Source organism: Microcaecilia unicolor, chromosome 5 (assembly GCF_901765095.1).
Source record: "Microcaecilia unicolor chromosome 5, aMicUni1.1, whole genome shotgun sequence".
NCBI lineage: Eukaryota > Metazoa > Chordata > Amphibia > Gymnophiona > Siphonopidae > Microcaecilia > Microcaecilia unicolor.
Window position 1 is genome coordinate 70,927,487 of NC_044035.1, and position 27,350 is coordinate 70,954,836.

The window sequence follows — 27,350 nt, forward strand, 5'->3', positions numbered from 1 at the left end:
TTACTTTTTTATTGTTAAATGTTTCTAATTTTTTAAAGACATAATTAGTTCGTACACTAGGCTGAAATTTTGCAGGATTATGCAATCAATATCCTCCTATCTTTTAGATTAAATGTCACATACCTCCAGTTTTGGTACCCGTTTGCTCAGCGGGTCACAAATACAGGGGCGGACTGAGAGTGGTCTGGGCCCCCCTACTGCCACCCCCCTACCGCCGCAGCCGACACCCCCACCATCCCACTGCGCTGCTGATACTCCCCCACCCGCAGATGCAAATTTCAAAAACTGACATATTTCAATCACTATACTATAGGTTCAAATATACATAAAACAAAAAAATGGAAAATATGATGATACCAATTTATTGGATCAAATATATTTTCCAGTTAGCTTTCAGAGGCCAAAACCTCTTTCCTCAGGTCAGGACAGTATACTGTTATTAAGGTATTTTGTTCTGACCTGAGAAAGGAGGGTTGGGTCTCCGAACATTAGCAAAAATGTATTAAAATTAGTCCAATAAAGATACTGTATCATCTTATTTCCATTTTCTTTATTAAACTAGCTACCACACTACTTTATACTAAACTAAAAATAAAATTCATTATTCCTACCTTTGTTGTCTGGCTGTTTACTTTTTTCTAATTGTGTTGGTCCCAGCCTCTTGTTTCTTTTTTCCTCGATCTCTTCTTAACTCTCGCCAGCGTCTAACCCCCCCTTTCCATCCAGCATCTGCTCCCTCTCTCTCTTTCCCCTTTCCATCCAGCATCTGCCCTCTCTCTCCCCCCTATCCATCCAGCATCTGCCTCCTCTCTTCCCCCTTTCCATCCAGCGTCTGCCCCCTCTCACCCCCTTTCCATCCAGCATCTGACCCTTCTCTCTCCTCACTTCCATCCAGAGTCTCTCCTCTTTTTCTCCCTCCTCCATCCAGCATCTGGCCCCTCTCTCTCTTCACTTCCATCCACTCAGGCCCCTCTCTCTACCCAGTTACATCCAACATCTGCATCCTCTCTCCCCCTTCCATCTAGCTTCTATCCCCTCTCTCCCCTTCATCCAGTGTCTGTCCCTCCTCTCCCCATTTCCATCTGGCATATTTCCCTTCTCTCTCCTCTCCCTCATCCAGTGTCTATCCCTCCTCTCACTCTTTCCATCTGACATCTGTCCCCTCTCTCCTCATCCAGCATCTGCCCTCAATTCCCCCTCCATCCAGCATCTGTCCCATCTCTCCTCCCTTCCATCCGGCATCTGTTCCCCCTCCCCACTCCATTCTTCATCCATCGTCTGTCCTTCCCCATCACCCATCATCTGTTCTTCCCCATCACCCAGTCACCCTGTACCTGGGGTCCTCTTTATTCCTGCTCAATTTATATGTCCCCACTATCACCCCACCTAATCCCCATATTCCCCCTCTTCTACCCTACCCTCACTTACAATCACACCCTCCCCCTTCCATCCAGTGTTACAGTCTTTTTTTCAGCCCCACCTAACACTCAAATCTTCTCTCCCCCCCCCCCCCCCCCCACCAGACACCCCCACTACCACTGGCACACCAGGACCAGGCTATCCCCACTCCCACCCAATACTTCCCTGCCGTGGCCACCACTGCTGCTGCCCTGCTGCTGTTTCAGCAGTGGCGGCAAAAATAGAAAAAAAGATTGCGGGGCTGCACCATTGTTCCTTTCCCGCTCGCAGCTGACTGGCTCTGCCCCAGAACAGGAAATTGTTAGAGGAAGGCGGGACCGGCAGCCGCGAACAGGAGGAACAGTGCGGCTCAGTGTCGCGATCTTTATTTCTGTTTTTGCCTACGTGATTCCCAGATGCTTACAAATGCTACATTCAGGTAGGCCAAGTTCATCTCGGAGCCTTGAAGAACTCTGTGCAAAAATCTGACCAGCGGTGGTGATTGTTATCTGGTGAGAGACAGAATTTTATTTCTGGATCCCAGGCCCAAGACAAGCTGAATATACTGTTTGTGTTGAGAGACAGTAATGCACACCATAGCCCTGCAAAAGCGGGTCACAGAAGAACAATTTCTGAATCTGACTGTTTATTTTCTTCCTTGAAGTGAACAGAATCTTTCCCCATCCCCTTTAACCTGCTGTGTGGTTCCATTTATCAGGGCTCCAGGCCCACGCTTGTCCATGTTCCCACATGACCTTTGCACACATCTTGACCTCTATCCCATTGCATAAATGCCATCAAAACTCCTCAGCATGACCCTGGCCTTATTTGTATAGCTGAAAAAAGAAGAAGATTCTCAGGTACCAAACAATAGTTAGAGAGCAAGAAAATGTTGCAGAAAGATATAGAATTATATATCATTGTACTAGGCACCACAGGTTTGAAGAAAAGTTATTTCTAAGCTCACTCTGATAGCAGTGGTGCAGCCAGATGGTTGGGCCAACAGGTAGGATGGATACATGACACATTTTCTCTCCATTTCTTGTCCATCCCCACTCCTTGATCCCTCCCCACTCTCCCTGTTTCCTGGTCTCTCTCCCCCTACTCAACTTAAAATGTAAATACCTTAACTGGTACGGATCCCAAAGCCCCAGCAGCTGAAGATATCTGAAACCCACCATAACTGCCCTCAGACAACCGACTGATGCCCACACCCTGTGCATTCTCACACACGAACAAGCACGCGCGACATCTGAGCATGTGCAAGGCGCTGGTGTCAGTGGCTCAGGAATGCTGCTGTTGATTGCCAAGATTGGCTGAGGGGAGTTATGGCAGTCAGTAGATGTTTTCAACTGGCAGGGTTTGAGGTGCGCCGCTGCTGAGTGAGTCTAATCTAAAAGTGGATGGGCCCGGGCCCTCCTGGACCTATCCATGGCTACACCCCTTCCTGATAGATTGCCACAATGTATTACATCTATGAACTCTGTAAAAAAGGTCTCTTTGACATGGTAGAAGCACTCTGGCACACATTACCAGCAAATCTGAGATTGAAATCATATCTTGGCTTAGAAGCAAGGGAGTCAAAATTCAAAGTGATTTAAATTGGCCAGTTAAATAGCTCCTGACCAGTTAAATTGCCTTTACGGAGCTAGCCGCTAATTTTCAGCTGCACAACCTGCAGCAAAAGTTGGAAAACTCAAAGGCAATTAAGTGGCACATTTTTGCATATTTACATATAGATAGATAGATAGATAGATAGATAGATAGATAGATAGATAGATAGATAGATAGATAGATAGATAGATAGATAGATAGATAGATACAGATGTGTGTGTGTGCATATTAAATTATATTTGGTTTTATTTTACTTTATAAAACTAAAGTCATTTTCTGATGTTCTTGAGTATTCAGAAGGGGAGTTCCCAGCCCTCCAATTTTAGGGGTGCGCAGAGATGAACTGGGGGAGGGGGGGGCAACACATTCCTCTCTCACCTTCCCCCCATGCTTGTACTAACCATATTTTGCTGGTTGGGATGCAGAGGCCTCATCAGCCAAATAAATACAGTGCCTCCACTCCCCTCCTGCTTCCTTCCTGCAGGTGTAAGTGGCACCAGGACTTCTCGTGCATGCTCAGAGCATGAGTGAGAAGTCCTGGTGTCGGTGGTTGAAGGCACAACACCGATGTCTGCTGGAAGGAAGCAGCAAACAAGGACATTGATCTTTGTGATTAGTACTTGGAAGGGTTCTTGGAGATGGAGAGATAGAGAGAATCTCAGAAGCTGATTTCAGGCAGGAGGAGCAGAGGGATATGGAATGGGGGCACAGAGGGAAAAGGAGGGGAGGGGATCAGGGAGGAGAAAGAGAGAATTCTGGATCATGTAGAGGGATCGGGGATGGTTCAAAGCTGTTACACCCAGGGCAGCAGAGGGAGAGGGTATGGCTCAGAGTAATGTTTCTCTCCTTATCCTGCTGCTGCCAATCAGCAGGGGAGGCAGAAGGGCATTTTAATCTGCCAGTCAGCTGCTCCCTGCTTAATTCCTGGTCCTGTGTGGCAATTCTATGAGAACTGGGCAATTCCATGGGAAAGGCTAGATTTTGCAGTCCTCCCCTTCCCCCCGGAATCATAGGAAACCAGGGATCCTGATTCTAACTTTGGCATGAAATAGAATGTCATACACTTCATGAAGTCACCAGGAAAGCGGGGATTTCTAATCAGACTGCTTGGCAGCTTTCTTTACTTAGAATTTTTTTTCTGTAGGCAATGGATTCCAAACAGCACAGGTTTCTTTTAGACTGTCTTTTCTTCCACAGAGTACACACTAAATGAAGCGTAGGCAGAAGTGATCTGAACACACACAGGGACCTTTATATTTAAAACAAAAGACCTTTATTTGTGTCTTTAATAAGCTGCAGCATGACACAAGATATTTGGTTGGAAATACTGGTTTTTGACATAAATATTAGGCTTATGTGCTATATTTATCACCAATCAAGCATTAAATAACTACTCTAATAGCACTACAGCAATTAGTGCATTTGGAAAGTAAAAAAAGAAAATAAATATCTTAGCAGTAGTAATTGGAGGGCGCAGATCAGGGCTGAACAACAAGTTTGCAATGGGCCAAATTTTCTAAATGGCGCCTTAAAAATTGGCACCGAAAAACCACGCGTTTAGCATGATTCTATAAGCTACGCCTAAAGTTAGGCTCAGATCAAGTATATTACATAATAATGCACAGTTTTTTTAAAATGCCTACAACCCACTCATTCTACGCCCATGGCCAACCCCCCTTTTTGACTGCATGCATTAGAATTTATGCGCACTGCGCTGTAGAATATGCCTAGAGAGTGTTTGCGTGTACATTCTAATTAAAGCCAATTAGTGCCACTAATTGGTTGTTAAGTACCAATTATCAACACTGGCTTGTTAATCAATTAAGTTGTGCGCACAATTTGGCCATGTGTCCAAATTAGCGCACACAACTTAAAGCGCCATATAAAGAATTTGGGGGAATGTGTGGACTTATGATGCCATTGTGTACTTAGCTGCCAGCTTACCCAGACCTTATAAGACCTAACGAATGGTGGTGAAATTTTACGCACATAGATCTGCCAACTGACCTAGTTTTAGTAAGGACATTTTAGGTAAGACCTTGATTTCTGCCAACCCCTTTCTGTAGAATCATTGAACTGGAAACACTGATTTCAGTGCATAGAATCAAGGACTATACCATACTGCAGTGGCGTAGTCATGGGTGATCCTGGGTGGGCTCCGGCCCACCTAATTTGGACTCAGACCCACCCAAAATTGTGGCACTCTTGCTGTGGCTGGTGGAGATCCTCAAACCTCACAAGCTGAAGATTTCCTCCTCCTCAGGCAGCCAGTGCTCTTCCAAATGGCAGCTGGCAGCACTTGCCTTGAGCTGACACCAACACTGGCCCCTTTGCACATGCTCAGTTTTCATGCAGTTTGAGGAAAGTGCTGCTGGCTGCTGTTTGGAACAGCGCTGACTGCCTGAGGAGGAGGAAATCTTCCCCACCAGCTCAGGTATTTAATATTTTGGGTTTGCAGGTGGAGGGAGGGACGAAGAGCAGAGATCAGAGCAAAGTAGAGTAGATGGGGGCCAGAGAACAGGAGGGAGAGCATGAATTATGTGCCCACACACCTTGGGCTCAGGCCCTCCCAAAACCGGCTGTCTGCCTACGCTCCTGCCATACTGCACTGGGAATGGAAGCTGGAAACCACAAATGGCCTGAAATATTCCTACTGGAACTGGCTAAGATGGAAGATCTGCATGCATGAAACATCACCACCATGGTGGTGATTTCTTTAGGTCTGATATTACTAGGATTAGGGCCATATTAAAATTGCAGTAAAGGTCTAAATTGTAAGACCTGCGGTTTCTACAAAATCACAATTTAATTATGACCTTACCAATCAGTTATGTCACACTGGTAAGCCACCAATCAGCTCTATCCCACAGATTGCTCTGTCTTGTGTGTTACTGAGCTACAACTATTTGAATTTCATCCTATAATTAGGAAGGACTGTAATACTGGTCAACTAAATTGTTCAGTACATCAAATTATCATTTTTCCTGTTCATCAAGTAAGAACTAATATATATTTTCATCTACTATTAGTACCTTGGATCATGCCTTTCTAAGGGTCCTCTAACTGAGCCCTCTCAAAATTCCCTGGGTTTTCCTCTCCACTCAGGCAGGCTGTCTAAGGTGTCTGGGGTGTTCAGTATATCTTCCCCTGTAACTAGTTCCCCTTCAATTGCAGCCCCTAATTTCAGAGGACAGTGCTGCTTTTCTAAGCAACTCTGTTGGTGGGATTTGAGTAATTTGGGGTTCTCTATGTACAAATCCAGATTCTCTAAGGGGAAAATCTCAGAGAAAGACTCCTTCTTCTTCAAGCCAGTGGTTATCTGTGCCTTGATGGCCTTAACTGTTGAAAGATTCCAGTCCAGAATAACTGGGTAGGGAAACCAACGCAAGGCCCCCACTCCCAAATGTGCTTGCTTGGGGTTTTGATTGACACTTGAGCAGTTGGATATACATCTGGTCCCCATGCACACATGGCAAAGTTACTTTTCATAGTTTACTTGAAGATGGGTGATTATTCCTCTCCACACAAGGGTCTTCACACTGTCAGAGTCTATCAACGCCTGGTAGGGGCTCCCTTCCAACTCAACTTGCAGCACAAAGTTCCTGCTTCCGGGGTGGGAAGCTTCTACAAAACTGCAAGAATGTGGGTTTACTAAGTTCACACCTATAGCCTCTTCATTTAACCCATAGCAGTCCCTTGCTACATGATCTTTCTCTCCACATCTGAAACAGGTGAGAGAGTTTAGTTCCTATGACTGGATCAGCATGAGGCACTACATTCTTGGGGAGGATGGCCTCTATCTCTCTGATCTTCTTTCTGAGTTTTTGGGCTTAAGGGCAGCTTCTGTTCCTTGGGGTTTTCTCAACCATGGCCTTTTCCCTCTGTCTTTCAAGATTCATGTCTTGGGTCCTTTCTTTAACTGACTCAGACACTAGTTGTGCTTGGTGAAGACTTCTGTCACTTCCAAGGCGCTTTCCAGTGTCAATTTAGGGTGTTGCTGTACCCATTGTTTCATGGGCTGGGACAGGCCATTGAGGAACTGTTCAAGGAGAATGATTTTCACTATCTTTACTCTGGACTTCTCCAGTTACAGTCACAGTCAAGCCACTTCCTTAAGCCTATAGAAAATATTCTGTGGACTCTCCTTTGTTCTGAGAGCTTCTGCTCTAAAACATTGCCGATAGGCTTTCTGGGTACAACCTGCTGATTCCAGGATGGTGGCTTTAACCAGCACATAGGTGGTCTTGCCATCAGGATTTGTGTCCTGAAATTCTGCATGGCTACTACCAGTCAGCAAATATCCTAAATAAGTAGTCCATGATGCCTCCAGCCAGCCACCCAGTCAGTCAAGTGGGCAGTTCTCTAAATGTTTGTCAGAAAATAGTTGGGGTCATCTTCTGGCAACATCTTTGGTACCATCAGACCTGGAGGATGGGGTTGCATCCTGGGTGCCTGTATTGCTTATCTTACTTGGACCAAAGAGTTCTGCTGTAACTCTAGCAAATGTTGAAAAACCCGTTGTTGTTCGCATTGCTTCTGCACAATGTTCTATAGCAGCTGCTGCTGCCATTCCACCAAGGTTTGGAGCAGTCTTCCCATATTTTACCGGCAACCCTAGTACACACAAAGTGGAAGAAACAAGCAAAAAAAAAATAATCTTGCCTGTATGCCACTACTTTCACTCCTTTCAGTACCTAGCTAGGTTAGGGCTAGTCACTTTAGTTTGACTTACTGAGAAGCACAATCCCAGCACCACCACCATGGACAAGGACGGACCCAGAGCCCTGATAGTGAGCCACGTGGAGGGGCATAATCAAACGGGGATGACCATCTCTAAGGGCGCCCATCTCTAAGGACGTCTCAGCGAAGGGGCAGAGAAACTGCTATTATTGAAACAAGATGGGTGTCCATCTTTCATTTCGATAATACGGTCGGGGACGCAAAATCTCAACATTTAGGTCAACCTTAGAGATGGTCGTCCCCGGTTTTCAGCGATAATGGAAACCGAGGAAACCCATCTCAAAAACAACCAAATCCAAGGCATTTGGTCATGGGAGGAGCCAGCATTCGTAGTGCACTGGCCCCCTTACATGCCAGGACACCAACCGGGCACCCTAGGGGGTACTGCAGTGGACTTCAGAAATTGCTCCCAGGTGCATAGCTCCCCTTACCTTCAATGCTGAGCCCCCCAAATCCACTCCCCACAACTGTACACCACTACCATAGCCCTAAGGGGTGAAGGGGGGCACCTACATGTGGGTACAGTGGGTTTCGGGTGGGTTTTGAAGGGCTCACATTTACCAGCACAAGTGTAACAGGTGGGGGGGGGATGGGCCTGGGTCCGCCTGCCTGAAGTGCACTGCACCCACCAAAACTGCTCCAGGGACCTGCAGACTGCTGTCATGGAGCTGGGTATGACATTTGAGGCTGGCATAGAGGCTGGCAAAAAAGAATTTAATTTTTTTTTAGGGTGGGAGGGGGTTGGTGACCACTGGGGGAGTAAGGGTAGGTCATCCCCGATTCCCTCCGGTGGTCATCTGGTCAGTTTGGGCATCTTTTTGTGGCTTGGTCGTGAAAAGAAATGGACCAAGTAAAGTCGACCAAATGCTAACCAGGGACGCCCTTCTTTTTTCCATTATCGGCCGAGGACGCCTATCTCTTATCCACGCCCCAGTCCCGCCTTCCCTATGCCTCCGACATGCCCCCCTGAACTTTGGTCATCCCCGCGATGGACTGCAGTTGAGGACGCCCAAAATCGGTTTTCGATTATGCCGATTTGGGCGACCCTGAGAGAAGGACGCCCATCTCCCGATTTGTGTCAGAAGATGGGCGCCCTTCTCTTTCAAAAATGCCCATGATAGCGGGTTAAAGGTGAACATAAATTAACTTATTAGTGTGCTGGGGTTGGGGAGAATCCTGTTCATTTCATATGTAGGAAGAAAATAAATTAAACAGCAGTTCTTAGATTCATAAAATTGTATTTATCATTAATATATTTTCTACCATGCAACATGCTTGTAATATTTAAAAATACAAGTACTGTATCTGGAGATAAAGCACAGGGAAGGAAACATTCAGTGGAACTATGACCTCATAAAGATATATATTAATAATTTATCCATAAATCTTTATATATATATTCAGCCAAGCTATCTACAGGTATACAAATAAGATAGCTGAATATACAGTCCTGACTTTATACAGATAAGTTATTGGCATAAATCCAGAACTACTATTTCTACGTTCAGAGCTGGTGCAAGATTATTATATGGCCTTCAGCTTTGCCCCTCAATTCATTTTCAGGCCCCAAGGACCCTCTTCTGAGGTTTTGATGTAATTCAACTCAACAATCATGATCATTCCAAGTCCACCCCTCCCAGAATAATCCATATACAAGAGATATTTGAAAAATGCCCTTCCCTGCAGATAAAGGTATGCACTGATGATTCTTTCAGTCTGTGTGCATGTTAGGATCTATTGATTTATTTTGATGTCCCCCACCTTCACCGCAGGAGGATGCTGACCCTAGGCTACTGTCTAGTCTGGCTAATGGTGAAGCCGGTTCTGTATATGTTCATATTTATACAGTACAGATAAATTATTTGGAAAGCAACTGCATATCACTGCTAATACCACCCCACTTTATCTGTGTGACGTTTGCTCTTATACTAACTTATACAGCTATAAGTTATCTCTTGTGGGGGAGGGGGAGGAAGGATATGAAAGCAAATGACAAATCTGTGTAACTTCAGAAGTCTCATATTTAAGTCCTTTTCAATATTGAGTTACTGTTATTTATAAAATTCACAAAAAAAAGCTATATTTGCTCATCTGTTTTTGATCTCATATTCTTGTTTTTTAAGCATGAAGACTGAAGACCACAATACTTTATATCTAGATCCTGCGGGTACCATGTTGTAATTCTAGCATAAGGAAATAATTTACCTTTTTAACAAGACATCATCTGTGATTTCAATGGCAAGAGCAACAACCTGAGCATACATGAGATGACTCCACTCAGCACTTGGAGTTCTAATACATATTGGTGGATACCAGGTCTATACACAGAACAATCCCAAATCATAGGAATTCATGGAAAGTTATGTCAACCGTACGTCAATTTAATTACAAACAGAGGTAACAGAATAAAAAGAAGTAGTCTTGATTCTGAAAAGATCCTGAACTGTGTAAATGGTAGACTACTGGAAAATTTCATCATACACAATTCCCAATGTCTGCTCAGGAGTTATTTGGCTCCATCCAGCTGATGTTCACCACTGTGTCTAGATTTTTGCCCAGCTCTGCATTTTTTACATCAGAGACCTTCAAGGTTTCCCAAACCCGCACTGGTGATCCTGCAGCCAATCAAGTTTTCAGGATATCATCCATGAACACGCATGACAGAAACTGTATACACTAGAAACCTGGTCCATGCAAATTTATCTTATGCATATTCATGAATGATATTCTGAAAACTTGACTGGCTGTGGCATTGTAAGGCCAGATTTGAGAAGCCCTGCCTTGAATATTTTACTCGTCTGTCAGAATTTAGGTTACATTGTCTATGGTGTCTGATTAGTATAATATTCAAGTATGTATGCATCTTGATGATTGTCCAAGAGTATGATAAAAATCTGTTTCCTGCAACAGTTTGTAAGTTATCTCCTGATTTAGTAACTGTTACCACAGAAACCATACCACAGGCAGATGCTGGTTAAATTAGATTTTACACATATGCTTACCACCCAACTTGCCGTTAATAATCTCCTTCATGTACAGTGAAATTATTCAATTCACTTTTTAGTCCTGAGACTTGCTGCCTACATAGATTTTAGAACCCTCCTCCAGTCTGTGTTTCTATGTGGTTTTTAGAGAATTTCAACTTGGTATATTTGGGCTTCCTTCCAACCTCTTTAAGAGCTCTCCAGTTGGTGCGGAACGCTGCAGCCTACCTTTTGACAGGCAGTAAATATTTTGAATCCATTTCTCCCATGCTGGTGGTGCTTCATTGGCTCCTAGTAGACCAAAGGGTTACATTTTAAATATGTTATTTGGCTTTTACATCCTTTCAAGTGGATGGCCTCTTATCTACACAAGTTGTTGGCACACTATACACCCTTCTGGTATCTGTGTTCTAATTTATCTGTGCAGTTATCTATCCCTCTCTGAAAGCAGTGCAATTAGCTGGAACATAAAACTATGCTGTTTCTATCACCAGTCTGCAAACTGGGACTTTGTTGCTCATTTCTTTTTAAGCTGCAAATGAGTTTTCTGTTTTCAGGAGATCACTTACTGCGTTCCTGTTTTCTCAAGTTTTGCTAGACTGTTCTTTGATTAATCATTTATTTTTGTTTTATGTGCTGTGTCTTGTCATTTTAGTTTCACTATTGTTCTTATTATTTATTCTAGTTTAAGGTATAATCCATGTAGAACTGGGGGGAAGGCCGACAGTCGCTCAAAAGAGCATGGTTCGGGATAAGGTATCTTTCAAAGATATCACCATAACAGGGAAGATAGAGTATCCTGATAGTGAGGTTGCAAAAGAGATTGTAGTAGATCGGGTATCTTTAAATAACAATAAAAATCAGACAAAAGATTGCCAATTAATACTGTCAAGTACTAAGCATGATGTACTTAGGAACAACAAACATAGTTTGAAATGTCTATATGCGAATGCCAGGAGCCTAAGAAATAAGATGGGGGAGTTGGAATATATTGCACTAAATGAAAAATTAGATATAATAGGCATCTCTGAGACCTGGTGGAAGGAGGATAACCAGTGGGACACTGTCATACCGGGGTACAAATTATATCGTAGTGATAGGGTGAATCGGATTGGTGGAGGGGTAGCATTGTATATTAACGAGAGCCTTGAATCAAATAGATTGAAAATTCTGCAGGAAACAAAACACTCCTTGGAATCACTGTGGATTGAAATTCCATGTGCAAAGGGGAAAAGGATAGTGATAGGAGTGTACTACCGTCCGCCTGGCCAGGACGAACAGACGGATGCGGAAATGTTAAAGGAAATCAGGGACGCAAACAAACTGGGCAACACAATAATAATGGGGGATTTCAATTACCCGCATATAGACTGGGTTAATGTAACATCTGTACACGCAAGGGACATAAGATTTCTTGATGAAATCAAGGACAGCTTCATGGAACAGCTAGTTCAGGAGCCGACAAGAGAAGGAAAAATACTAGACTTAGTCCTTAGTGGTGCTCATGATCTAGTGCAGGGGGTAACGATACGAGGGCCGCTTGATAACAGTGATCATAATATGATCGGTTTTGATATTGGCATTGAAGGAAGTGAAACTAGGAAATCAAGTACGCTAGCGTTTAACTATAGAAAAGGTGATTACGACAAAATGAGAAAAATGGTGAAAAAAAGACTGAAAGGAGCAGCTCGCAGAGTAAAAAACTTGCATCAGGCGTGGATGCTGTTTAAAAACACCATCCTGGAGGTTCAGGACAAATATATTCCACGTATTAGAAAAAAGGGAAAAAAGACTAAACGTCAGCCGGCGTGGCTAAACAGTAAGATAAAGGAAATCATTAGAGCCAAAAAACAATCCTTCAGAAAGTGGAGAAGAGAACCAACTGAAAGTAACAGGATAGATCATAAGGAATGCCAAGCCAAATGCAAAGCGGAGATAAGGAGGGCAAAAAAGGACTTTGAGAAGAAATTAGCGTTGGAAGCAAAAATACATAGTAAAAATTTTTTAGATACATTAAAAGCAGGAAACCGGCCAAAGAGTCGGTTGGGCCGCTGGACGAAAATGGTGTTAAAGGGGCGATCAAGGAGGACAAAGCCGTAGCGGAGAAATTAAATGAATTCTTTGCTTCGGTCTTCACCGAGGAGGATTTGGGGGGGACACCGGTGCCGGAAAGAATATTTGAAGCGGGGGAGTCGGAGAAACTAAACAAATTCTCTGTAACCTTGGAGGATGTAATGGGTCAGTTCAGCAAGCTGAAGAGTAGTAAATCACCGGGACCTGATGGTATTCATCCCAGAGTATTAATAGAACTAAAAATGAACTTGCGGAGCTACTGTTAGAAATATGCAATCTGTCCCTAAAATCGAGTGTAGTACCGGAAGACTGGAGGGTAGCCAATGTTACTCCGATTTTTAAGAAGGGTTCCAGAGGAGATCCGGGAAATTATAGACCGGTGAGTCTGACGTCGGTGCCGGGCAAGATGGTGGAGGCTATTATTAAGAATAAAATTGCAGAGCATATACAAAAACATGGACTGATGAGACAAAGTCAGCACGGATTTAGTGAAGGGAAGTCTTGCCTCACCAATCTAATGCATTTTTTTGAGGGGGTAAGCAAACATGTGGACAATGGGGAGCCGGTTGATATTGTATATCTGGATTTTCAGAAGGCGTTTGACAAAGTGCCGCACGAAAGACTCCTGAAGAAATTGCAGAGTCATGGAATCGGAGGTAGGGTATTATTATGGATTAAGAACTGGTTGAAAGATAGGAAGCAGAGAGTAGGATTGCGTGGCCAGTATTCTCAGTGGAGGAGGGTAGTTAGTGGGGTCCCGCAGGGGTCTGTGCTGGGTCCGTTGCTTTTTAATGTATTTATAAATGACCTAGAGATGGGAATAACTAGTGAGGTAATTAAATTCGCCGATGACACAAAATTATTCAGGGTCGTCAAGTCGCAGGAGGAATCTGAACGATTACAGGAGGACCTTGCGAGACTGGGAGAATGGGCGTGCAAGTGGCAGATGAAGTTCAATGTTGACAAGTGCAAAGTGATGCATGTGGGTAAGAGGAACCCGAATTATAGCTACGTCTTGCAAGGTTCCGCGTTAGGAGTTACGGATCAAGAAAGGGATCTGGGTGTCGTCGTCGATGATACGCTGAAACCTTCTGCTCAGTGTGCTGCTGCGGCTAGGAAAGCAAATAGAATGTTGGGTGTTATTAGGAAGGGTATGGAGTCCAGGTGTGCGGATGTTATAATGCCGTTGTATCGCTCCATGGTGCGACCGCACCTGGAGTATTGTGTTCTGTACTGGTCTCCGTATCTCAAAAAAGATATAGTAGAATTGGAAAAGGTACAGCGAAGGGCGACGAAAATGATAGTGGGGATGGGACGACTTTCCTATGAAGAGAGGCTGAGAAGGCTAGGGCTTTTCAGCTTGGAGAAGAGACGGCTGAGGGGAGATATGATAGAAGTGTATAAAATAATGAGTGGAATGGATCGGGTGGATGTGAAGCGACTGTTCACGCTATCCAAAAATAATAGGACTAGAGGGCATGAGTTGAAGCTACAGTGTGGTAAATTTAAAACGAATCGGAGAAAATTTTTCTTCACCCAACGTGTAATTAGACTCTGGAATTCGTTGCCGGAGAACGTGGTACGGGCGGTTAGCTTGACGGAGTTTAAAAAGGGGTTAGATAGATTCCTAAAGGACAAGTCCATAGACCGCTATTAAATGGACTTGGAAAAATTCCGCATTTTTAGGTATAACTTGTCTGGAATGCTTTTACGTTTGGGGAGCGTGCCAGGTGCCCTTGACCTGGATTGGCCACTGTCGGTGACAGGATGCTGGGCTAGATGGACCTTTGGTCTTTCCCAGTATGGCACTACTTATGTACTTATGTACTTATGTTTATTAGAATATAGGATTATTAAATACATGCATACATACATTTACCTGACAGACTATTCTAATTATCTTTTCGGAATTAAAGATTATGGAGCTAACGTGGAGGGGCATAATCGAAAGGCGCCGGTCATCTCTATGGGTGGCCATCTCCGGCGCCGGCGCCACAAGCGGGCGGAGCCAACCGTATTTTCAAAAAAGATGGTCGGCCATCTTTTTCTTCGCTAATAGGGTTGGGCCCGGCTAAATGTCAGTTCGCTGGGTTTGAGATGGCCGGAATCGGTTTTGGCCATAATGGAAAAAAATGCCGGCCATCTCAAACCCAGCGAAATGCAAGGCGTGGGAGGAGCCAGCATTTGTAGTGCATTGGCCCCCCTGACATCCCAGGACACCAACCGGGCACCCTAGGGGGCATTTCTACAAATTTAAAAATAAAATAAAAATAGCTCCCAGGTGCATAGCTCTCTTCCCTTGGTTGTTTAGCCCCCCCCCCAAATCCCCCCCAAAACCCCCTCCCCACAACTCTACACCATTACCATAGCCCTAAGGGGTAAAGGGGGGCACCTAGATGTGGGTACAGTGGGTTTGGTTTTATTTTTTTTTTTGAGAGCTCAACATTTACCACCACAAGTGTAACAAGTAGGGGGGATGGGCCTGAGTCCACCTGTCTGAAGTGCACTGCACCCACTAAAAACTGCTCCAGGGACTTGCATTCTGCTATCAGGGAGCTGGGTATGACATTTGAGACTGGCATAGAGGCTGGCAAAAAAGTTTTTTTGTTGGTTTTTTTCGGGTGGGAGGGGGTTGGTGACCACTGGGGGAGTAAGGGGAGGTCATCCCTGATTCCCTCCGGTGGTCATCTGTCAGTTGGCGCACTTTTTTGAAGCTTGGTCGTGGCAAAAAAGGGACCATGTAAAGCCAGCGAAATGCTCAACAAGCCTGGCTTTTTTTTCCATTATCAGGCGAAGCCGGCCATCTCGTGAGCATGCCCCATCCCGCCCCTGTCCTGCCTTCACTACCCTACCGACACGTCCCCTTGATGTTTCGCCAGCTCCGCGACAGAAAGCAGTTGAACCCGGCCAAAAAATGGCTTTCAATAATACCGATTTGGCTGGGTTCAGGAGATCGCTGGCCATCTCCCGATTTGTGTCGGAAGATGGCCAGCAATCACTTTCGAAAATGAGCTGGCTAGTTAGCCTGCAGCGGCCTGTATTTTTTAAAATGCCAGTCTCTAGATATTCAGTGCTAGTATCCAGATACTGGCCGGTGCTGAATATCCGGGAGTTAGTAGTGATATTCAAATCATTAAACAGATAGCAAACTGAATAAAGTTAGTTCAGCCTTGTTGCTATCTTACTTTATCCAGTGGTGGCTGCACCCAAGCTCTGCCCATGAGCCACTCTGGCACTGTCAAGTACCTCAAGGATCACCATTATCACCAATACTCTTCAACATGATGATGATCCCACTGGCAAAGTCCTTGTCCAAAAGAGGTCTCAACCCATTCATCTATGCAGATGACGTTACAATATACATTCCCTTCAGACAGGACTTGACAGAAATAACCAATGAAATTAATGATTGCCTTAACATCATGGACTCCTGGGCAAACTCATTCCAACTGAAACTGAACACTGAAAAAATACACTGCCTCATCCTCTCATCACAACACAGCAAATACAAACCTGCAACTATAAGCACCCCAGGACACACACTCCCTACTTCAGATAGCTTAAAAATACTCGGCGTCACACTCGATCGCAACCTCACACTCGAGAACCAAGTAAATACCGTAATAAAGAAAATGTTCTATGTAATGTGGAAACTCAAACGAATAAAATCTTTCTTCCTGAGGGAAACTTTTTGAAACCTAATACAATCAAGGGTCCTAAGCCATGCAGATTACTGTAACGGAATCTACGCGGGATGTAAAGCACAACTCACAAAAAAACTCCAGACCATCCAAAATACAGCAGCCAGATTGATATATGGTAAAACACGATTTGAAAGTGCTAAACCCCTATGAGAAAAGTTGCACTGGCTCCCAATCTAAGAATGGACCATCTTCAAAATCTGAACCTTGGTACGCAAAATCATCTACGGCGTAGTATCAGGATAAATGATAGACCTAATAGATCTACCAACCAGAAACAGAATCAGATCATCACTATCATACCTAAACCTACATTATCCAAATTGCAAAGAATTAAAATACAAAACAACTTACGCATCCAGCATAACTAATGATCGTACTGGACAATTTATAATCTTCACTTCCTTCGATCCCTTGATGCCTGATCCACACCTACCTCATCTTACCAAAATATAACTTTGTATCTGTTATCAACCGAATTGGCAACAGCCTCTACGGTACTATGTAATTTATTTATTTTATTGCATTTGTACCCCACATTTTCCCACCTTTTTGCAGGCTCAATGTGGCTTACAGAGTAAGGTTATGATAAAGTCAATACATGATTGAGCCTGCAAATAGGTGGGAAAATGTGGGGTACAAATGTAACAAATAAATAAAGATAGAGCCAAGGCTTTCAGAGGAAAATTTCAGCAGCAATCTTCATTTACAGTTGCCGAATATCCTACTAGTCACCACTTCTCCTGTTAGTAGCACTTTCAGGTGCTGCAAAGAGCTGGGGTTATTTTAACATCCCAGGAGCATCGAGCCACAAAGTGGTAACCCAATGCTTCTAGGTCGTATCTTAAAGGGGCTGCTCAAAGTCACTGATGCTGCCCAAGGCCTTCACCTCCGAATCACAACACCTCCAACATATAGTATCCCCCCCAATCTGAAGTCCCCCCATGTTTAAGCTGTCCTAATGCTCCTCCTCCCAAATCCAGCTCCTCCCCCAAATCATGCCCCTTAAACCGGAAGCTCCCACCCACCCACAAAGCCTTCCTCCAGGCCTACCTTCAAAGTTTCCTGGTCCCTAGTGGGGTCAGGTACGAATGATACCCAGTTGCCCCTGCCCTTGCAAGCACCAGGTTCAAAATGGCTCTGGCAATTCCTAGTGGTAGTTTTGAACTACTACTCCTAGGGGTCATGTTTCCATATAACCTGTTAAAATTACATAAAAATTGCAGCACACAAATATTTACTGTAGTTGGTTTCAATGCTGTGGGCAACTGGGTTGCAGGAAGTGGAACAGAGTTGGAATAATTCTGTGTTAAGACAAAAAAAGACCTGGTCACAGCAAAGAACTGGGAGAATGTTTCCATCACAGGTTGGAGGCAAAGTCTAAACTAATACTGGTGCTATGGCTGACAGCTGGCAGGAATGAGCAGATTTGTTTTCTGGGAAAGATGAAAGGAGGGTAGAGAGTGGAAACAGCAAAGTGCACATCCGCAAAATATGTCTTGGGTGGAATTGTTGTCTAGAGAAGGGTATGGCTATGGTTTAGGCAGTGTATTTCAGTTAAGTTTGGATAGTTAAAGGAAAAATAAATAAGAGAAGGGTTTTTATTTCCGAAAAAGAGTGTCATTGGTGAACTTGTATGATTTACTGGGAGGAAACTGTAAATAGGGGTTAAATGTTATCTGTATGTAGCCAAATGGGTGAACTTGGGATTATTCACCAATCAAAAGTGTTTGAAAATTAAACTTTAAAAATATAAGCTGTAAAGTGCATGGGATTTTCTGTTTGATAATGAGAGATTGAATAGGATGAATGGATCACGAGTGGGACATGGGGAAATTGAGCATGAGCACGCCATAACCCAAAGGGAAGTATAAACGGAGGATGTCACATTTAATTTAATTTCCTTTAGCGCTTACTGTACATCTCCTAAGGTTAGACTACAAATAATCAGTGTCCCATGTATAGTGGATGTGTAGTATATTTATTTATTTATCAATGTATTTATACCTCACATTATCCCCACAAACATGCAGGCTCAATGTGGCTTACAAAACCAGAGAGAGAGAGAGAGAGATCTGGGTGATATCAGATACAAATTAGAATTAAAGAGCAAAAGTGCAAGAAAGAAAAGACACTTTACATAGAACATTTCAAAACAATGGGTCCAACCAGAATCCACGTTTGCATGCTTGCAGGGGTTATAGTCCTACATAGGTCCTGTCAAAAATGTTTTGGCAAACAGATGTGTTTTTAGTGCCTTGCGAAAGAGAAGGTAGTCACTCAGACTGGTTATGGTTCTGGGAAGTGCATTCCAGTTGTGCACACTGATGAAGGGAAAGCTTGACACCTGAATAGAGCCATGCTTACATCCTTTCCAGTTTCAGTAATGCAAGGTGAGATATAATTGAGATGTTGGGTCAGCATTTCTGGCAGGCAAGTCGATCATGTTTTTGTTGTTGTTGTTACATTTGTACCCTGTGCTTTCCCACTCATGGCAGGCTCAATGTGGCTTACATGGGGCAATGGAGGGTTAAGTGACTTGTCCAGAGTCACAAGGAGCTGCCTGTGCCTGAAGTGGGAATTGAACTCAGTTCCTCAGTTCCCCAGGCCCAAAGTCCACCACCCTAACCACTAGGCCACTCCTCCTCAGCATGCAACTTGGTACAGTCCCTTTGATGATTTCGTGTACCATGGTGCAAACCTTGAATACAATTCGCTCCTTGATTGGAAGCCAGTGAAGTTTAGCAAGAAGAGGCTTTGTGCTATCGAACCGGGCTTTATTGCAGATAAGTCTTGCCGCTGTATTTTGGGCAGTCTGTAATTTCCTCAAAACAAAGTCTTTACACCCTGCTAACGTACCACTACAGTAGTCAGTATGACAAAGCACTAATGATTGTATCATATTTCTAAAGAGATGCCTTGCAAAGAGGTGGCATACCCGTTTCAGCTTCCACGTCATGATGAACATCTTCTTTGTTTGCGCCATTGCTTGACTTTCAAATGTTAAAAAACGGTCAAAGATAACACCCCAAATCTTCAATTGATCAGAGATAGAAAGGATGAGATTGTTAACAGCAATAGAAGTTGGATGAATTAACTTGCGCTGGGAAGACAGTACAAGGCAGTGTGTTTTTTCTGTATTAAGCTTTAGTTGAAAAGCGTTCGCCCAAGAGCCCATAACATGCAGGACGTGTTCGATGGACTTAATAATCTCAGATACTTTAGAATAGAATGGTATATATACTACAACATCGTCAGCTTAGATATACGGATTGAGTCCCAATTTAACTAATGTGATTGCCAGTGGGGTCATCATAAGGTTGAAAAGGATAGGCGACAGAGGAGAACCCTGAGGCACACCACAGTCTGCACTCCATACCGATGAGAATTGCGAATGCACTTTGACTTTGTACGATTGAAGTGTGAGAAAACCCCTCAACCACTGGAGTACGTTGCCTCCTACTCCCAATTTGTCCAGCAGACTTAAAAGAATATTGTGATTGACCATATCAAATGCACTATCAAATTGGAGGAGTAGTATGTTCTTGCCGGTAGCAAGTTCCTGCCTTAGTTTTGTAAGTAGAGTGAGCAGTGCTGTTTCAGTGCTGTGTCCTGCACGGAAACCTGAATGAGAAGATATGCAAATAGGGCACAGACGTGGGCATTTTTACTAACTTAGACATATATATATATCCTGGGATGTATCCCATCCGGCCCCATAGCTTTGTTCACCTTCAGATTCTCCAGCTGTTTATAAACTCTTTCTTCCGTAAACGACGCAGTATCCACTCCATTCCCAGATGTTCCCTCGGCAGCCAACTGCGGTCCTTCTCCAGGATTTTCCTTTGTGAACACCGAAGAGAAATAATTGTTTAGCACGTTTGCTTTATCTTCATCACTCTCCACATAGCCATTCTCATTATCTTTCAGTCTCGCAATTCCATTCTTATCTCTTCTCCTTTCTCCAATATATCTGAAAAAAGTCTTGTCACCTCTCTTTACATCTTTAGCCATTTTTTCTTCTGCTCGCGCTTTCGCTAGCCATATTTCCCTCTTCGCTTCTTTGAGTTTAATCCGATAAGCTTTTTCGTGATTCTCTCGTTGCGTTCTTTTGTATTTCTTGAACAAAGCCTCTTTTGCTCTTATTTTTTCAGCTACTTGTTTGGAGAACCATATAGGCTTCCTGCTTCTCTTGTTTTTGTTTACTTTCCTCACAAAAAGATCAGTAGCAATATTTATAGCAGCCTTTAGCTTGGACCACTGTTTTTCCACTTCTCCTACGCCTTCCCATGCCAACAGCTCCTTCTTCAGGTATTCCCTCATTTCATCAAAATCAGTATGTCTGAAATCCAGTACTTCGAGTTTTGTGCGTCCGCACTCCACCTTCACCCTTATATCAAACCATATGGTGTGATGATCACTATTACATAGGTGGGCACCCACCTGGATATCGGAAACACTACCTCTATTAGTGAGCACTAAATCCAGCATCGACCCTTCCCTCGTGGGTTCCATCACCATTTGTCTGAGCAAAGCACTTTGATAGGCATCCACAATCTCCCTACTTCTTTCCAATTCCGCAGACGGGAAGTTCCAATCCACGTCAGACAAATTGAAATCTCCCAACAGTGGCACCTCCCCTTTCATACCAATCTTTTGAATATCTTCTATCAGATCCTTGTCTAACTTCTCCGCTTGTGTAGAAGGTCTGTAGATAACTCCCGTGTGCATACAGGTTCCGTCTTCTCTTTCCAGGACGATCCATAAAGCTTCTTCTTTTTCCCAGGTTCCCTGCATTTCAGCTGCTCTGATATTCTCTCTCATATACAGAGCCACTCCTCCACCTCTTCGGCCCTCTCTATCCCTTTGGATTCGGATTTAGCTTGCTCTTTTTTCAGTTGTAGCTCAATATGAGTTACATTCAGGTATAGTAGGTATTTTTCCATCCCTGGAGGGCTTACCATCTGAAGCAATGGAGGGTTAAGTGACCTGTCCAAGATCTGAAGAATGGCAGTGGGATTTGAACCTTGGCTTCCCTGGTTCTCACACTGCTGCTTTAAGCATTAGTAACATAGTAAGTGACAGCAGATAAAAACCTGAATGGTCCATCCAGTATGCCCAACAGATTTAAATGAACAATGCAACCAGGGAAAGAGAAGCAGTGACATGTTCTCCTCTGCTGTGCAAATATAAAGATAGCAGATGTAAATTTCCAAATCTGCCATATTACTATCACTACATTAGAAATTAACAATACTGTCACCCCCTCCATCTGTCATATCCTCAACCTCTCTCTCTCCACTGCAACTGTCCCTGACACCTTCAAGCACGCCATAGTCACACCTCTCCTTAAAAAAAACATCACTTGACCCTACCTGTCTCTCCAACTACCACCCCATCTTCCTCCTACCCTTCCTCTCCAAAATACTTGAGCGCGCCGTTCACAGCCGCTGCCTCGATTTTCTCTCCTCTCATGCCATCCTCGATCCACTTCAATCCGGTTTTCGCCCTCTACACTTGACAGAAACAGCACTCTCTAAAGTCTGTAATGACCTGTTCCTTGCCAAATCCAGAGGCCACTACTCCATCCTCATCCTCCTCGATCTATCCGCCGCTTTTGACACTGTCAATCATGATTTACTTCTTGCCATACTGTCCTCATTTGGGTTCCAGGGCTCTGTCCTCTCCTGGTTCTCTTCCTATCTCTCCCACCGCACCTTCAGAGTTCATTCTCATGGATCCTCCTCCACCCCCATCCCGCTATCTGTTGGTGTTCCCCAGGGATCTGTCCTTGGACCCCTTCTCTTCTCAATCTACACCTCTTCCCTGGGCTCCCTGATCTCATCTCATGGTTTCCAGTATCATCTCTATGCTGATGACACCCAGCTGTATCTCTCCACACCAGACATCACCGCGGAGACCCAGGCAAAGGTATCAGCCTGCTTATCTGACATTGCTGCCTGGATGTCCAACCGCCACCTGAAACTGAACATGTCCAAGACCGAGCTCATCGTCTTTCCACCAAAACCCACTTCTCCTCTTCCTCCACTTTCTATCTCAGTTGATAACACCCTCATCCTCCCCGTCTCATCTGCCCGCAACCTCGGAGTCATCTTTGACTCCTCCCTCTCCTTCTCTGCGCATATCCAGCAGATAGCCAAGACCTGTCGCTTCTTCCTCTTTAACATCAGCAAAATTTGCCCTTTCCTCTCTGAACACACCACCCGTACTCTCGTCCACGCTCTCATTACCTCTCGCCTTGACTACTGCAACTTACTCCTCACCGGCCTCCCACTTAGCCACCTATCCCCCCTTCAATCTGTTCAGAACTCTGCTGCACGTCTTATATTCTGCCAGAACCGATATACTCATATCACCCCTCTCCTCAGGTCACTTCACTGGCTTCCAATCAGACACCGCATTCAGTTCATGCTTCTCCTTCTTACCTACAAATACACTCAGTCTGCTGCCCCTCACTACCTCTCTACCCTCATCTCCCCTTACGTTGCCACCCAAAACCTCCATTCACAGGACAAATCCCTCCTCTCATTATCCTTCTCCACCACCGCCAACTCCAGGCTCCGCTCATTCTGCCTTGCCTCACCCTATGCTTGGAACAGCCTTCCCGAGCCCTTACGCCATGCCCCCTCCCTGCCCATCTTCAAGTCTTTGCTTAAAGCCCACCTCTTCAATGCTGCGTTCGGCACCTAACTCTTACCTTTCAGGAAATCCAGACTGCCCCAATTTGACTGCCCCTATCAGACTGACTGTTCACGTGTCCTTTAGATTGTAAGCTCTTTGAGCAGGGACTGTCCTTCTATGTTAAATTGTACAGCGCTGCGTAACCCTAGTAGTGCTTTAGAAATGTTAAGTAGTAGTAGTAGTATATTATATACTTGATCATGGTCTCTCTTTGGTGTTTCTGGGACATAGGCCATAGAAGTCTATCCATCTTTGTTTTTATGTTCCAACTACTGGAGTTGTCATCAAAGTCCACTCCAGCCTATCCAAATCCATCTTGTCATTTGCAGGACAAAGACCATAAAAGTCTGCCCGGCATTGTCCTCACATTCCAAATGACTGGAGTTTCTGTTGAAGCCCTCTCCAGCCCATCCTAAACTGGATTGCTATATGCGGGACTCAGACTGTACAAGCCAGCCCAGCACTGGCCTTTGTTGATGCAGCCAGAGTCGCCATCTTAGCACCACTTGACAAGGTGGTAAATAAATCCTAATAAATAAATAAAACAAATAAACATATATGCAACCCTTTAAGTTTTATTTTTTTATATCAATTTTTTTCTAATTAGAGATCCTCTATGTTCATCACACACTTTTTTGAATTCCGCCACGGTTTTATGTTTTACACCACCTCCCTCGGGAGGGCATTCCAGGCATCAACCACCCTCTCTCTGAAAAAGAATTTTCTGACATTACTCCTAAGTCTACCACCCTGCAACCTCAATTCATGTCCTCTAGTTTTACTACTTCCCCTTCGCTGGAAAATATTTGTTTCTATATTATTACCTTTCAAGTATTTAAATGTCTGTATCAAATATCCCTCTGTCCCGCCTCTCCTCTAGGGTATACGTATTCAGGCCTTCCAGTCTCTTCTCATATGTCCTTTGGTGCAAACCCCATATCATTCTTGTCTCCTTCTTCTAGACTGCTTCAAGTCTTCATACATCTTTAGCAAGATATGGCCTCCAAAACTGAACACAGTACTCCAGGTGGGGCCTCACCAACAACTTGTACAGGTGCATGAACACCTCCTTTCTTCTGCTAATTACAACTCTCTGTATACAGCCAAGCATCCTTCTGGTTACCTTGTCATACTGTTTTGTCATCTTCACATCCTCAAATACTATCACCCCAGCAGATCTGAATCATTTAATGGTTGCCATTAACCACTGGATTTCTGTTACAGCGCTGCTGAACACCACTGTTCACATAGCCAACTGGAAGATGGTGGACTGCAGTTCTGGGGCTGCCTGACAGCCAAGTGTTAAAGTGCCTGCATATATTTCCAGAAGACTGTAATGTTCTATTTAATATATTGCATTGCTTTGGTGCACTATTTAGATTTTTTAGTATATAATTTTTGGAGTCTGCATATTACTGTCAGTAACAGAGGTGGGGGGTGGGGGACACAGCTGGTGCAGCTGCACCAGAGCCACACACTGAGGAGTTCCTTCCTTCAAAAGTGCCCCAGTCTCTTTCATGAAGACATAGGCATTGCCCCCACTCCAAGGATTTTAATTTGCTTTGTTCTGCCTAGCACCGCTCTATACCCCACCCTGGCCCCGCAAACAGCTGAGTCACCGATCCTTATGTGCAGGAAGCCTGAGCAGGTCATTTTCCCTGGAATTCTATATATCACACCTTAATTTCTGCATGGAAATAGAAGAGTATTCTATAACAATGTGTGTAACGTAATTGGTTAGCTAATCAGTGCTGTCAATTGGATATTACAAGCAATTATCAACACTAATTAGCATTAAGATTTACGCGCACAACTAGCTAAGTGTATTCTGTAACTTGATGCCCTTAAATTTTAAGTCGTGTGGAGGTGCATAATCGAACGGGACCGGCCATCTGTATGGGTGGCCATCTCTAAGGCTAGCCCCGGAAAGCAGCATACCCAACCGTATTATCAAAACAAGATGGCTGACCATCTTTCGTTTCGATAATACGGTCGGAGCCGGTCAAATCTCAACATTTGGGCCAACATTAGAGATGGCCTCCATTGTTTTTTGCCCATAATGTAAACTAATGGCTGCCAAATCCAAGGCATTTGGTCGTGGGAGAAGCCAGCATTTATAGTGCAGTGGTCCCCCTCACATGCCAGGACACCAACCGGGCACCCTAGGGGGCACTGCAGTGGACTTCACAAATTGCTCCCATGTGCATAGCTTCCTTACCTTGGGTGCTGAGCCCCCCAAAAAACCCCAACCCCCCCAAACCCACTACCCACAACTGTACAACACTACCATAGCTCTTATGGGTGAAGGGGGGCACCTACGTGTGGGTACAGTGGGTTTCGGGTGGGTTTTGGAGGGCTCACATTTACCACCACAAGTATAACAGGTAGGGGGGGATGGGCCTGGGTCCGTCTGCCTAAAGTCCACTGCAGCACCCACTAAAATTGCTCCAGGGACCTGCATACTGCTGTCTTGGAGCTGGGTATGACATTTGAGGCTGGCATAGAGGCTGGCACAAAAATGTTTAAACAATTTTCTTTAGGGTGGGAGGGGGTTGGTGACGACTGGGGGAGTAAGGGGAGGTGATCCCCGATTCCCTTCGATGGTCATATGGTCAGTTGGGGCACTTTTTTGAGGCTTGGTCCTAAAAATAAATGGACCAAGTGATGCCGGCCAAGTGCTCGTCAGAGCCGGCCTTCATTTTTCCATTATCGGCCATCTCGTAACCATGCCCCCGTCCCATCTTCTGTACCCTGCCGAAATGCCCCCCTTAACTTTGGCCGGCCCTGCGATGGAAAGCAGTTGAAGCCGGCCAAAATCGGCTTTCGATTATACCGATTTGACCGGGTTTAGATGGCCAGCTATCTCCCAATTTGTGTTGGGAGATGGCCGGCCTTCTCCTTCGACAATAAGCAGGATAGTTGGAAAGGGTGTGTGGCCATGGGTGGGGCATGGGCATTTAAAAAATCTACATACTTTGTTATAGAATACACCCGCTCTGTGCCTAATTTAGGCATCAGGATTTACACCAAGCAAAACATGGCATAAATGGCTGTAACTAAATTCGGTCATGTGGAGAGGAACTCAGTGTATTCTATATACCACGCAAAACTTTAAGCTTATTCTATAAAATATAGGCATGCTTTAGAGAATACACGTAGGCATACTTTTTTTTCCGCGTGGAATTTTCAGGTACCATATATAGAATCTAGCCCTTTAAGCTGCAGGAAGCGCTTGCTAGCACTTACCACAGCTTAGTGAAAGGGTTCCAAAGCTTGCCAAACAGCTATAACTTACTATTATTTTCTCCTTTTGGGGTTACACTTTTTTCAATGACATTTGAAGGCAATCATGACTTTGGGTAGTATACTGGTATGTGTACTGTATTGTATCTGTGTGAAACTTAATAGAAATGAATAATAAAACTAGAGAGGAAAAGAGGTAATTGGTGTCACTGTTAGTTTCTGCACACTATACAGGAGAAAAGAGATTTAAACACTTTTGGTTCTTGGACTGTGTTTAGCTGTCAAAAGAGAAATAAAGGCACTTTTGGTTCTTCGATTGTGTTTGGCTGCCAAAAAGCTGAACAAGAGTTGTACAGTGGGAGCAGCTGCAGTCCAGCCAAATGGACTGATAATTAGGGAGGGGGGAGACTGAAGAGCTGACGCAGGGGTCTTCCAAAGATCTGACAGACCAGAGCAGGATTTCGCAAACACCACCATTCTTAGGAAGTATGTAACGTCTCGGAACCCGTAGAGCATTTTTGTTGCCAAGGAAACATAAAAGCCTTAGCAACCGAGTGTGTGTATTAACACTGTCTGTCTGGAACAGTGCGTTTCCTCCTCCTGGTGCTGTCAGGGCAGGAGTGTATTGTAAAGGACCTGCATAGAAAGAGCACATTACAGACGGAAAAAGAAGTAAGATTCAGATTGTAACCTAAAATGCACTTTTCTCTTTCAATCTGAAGAGTGTCTCGCATTTTATCACGTTTCCCCACAGCCTGTATGAGAAGGTCCATATTGCTCCTAAAAATAATACACTTACCGACAGCGCCTGACAGGGGAGGTTTTAAAGTACTCGGATCCGGTTTACCACTTAAAATTTAAAAAATGAGCAGTGGTAGATTAGTAATCCAACACA

General features: G+C 44.2%; 1 protein-coding gene across 3 annotated transcripts in view; it reads left to right on the top strand.

Moving 5' to 3' along the window:
- The first annotated feature begins 1,765 nt into the window (after positions 1 to 1,765).
- The window catches only part of LRRC27 (leucine rich repeat containing 27), a 253,824-nt gene continuing 228,239 nt past the window's right edge, over positions 1,766 to 27,350 (top strand). The window contains exons 1-2 of one of the 3 annotated variants that reach the window (XM_030202987.1): positions 1,766 to 1,910; positions 9,316 to 9,444. The gene's annotated coding sequence lies outside the window, so the exon portion shown is untranslated. Of the gene's footprint in view, positions 1,911 to 9,315; positions 9,445 to 10,132; positions 10,150 to 27,045; positions 27,128 to 27,350 lie in introns of those variants that run through there. The other 2 variants (XM_030202988.1, XM_030202986.1) reach the window with 2 other exon arrangements.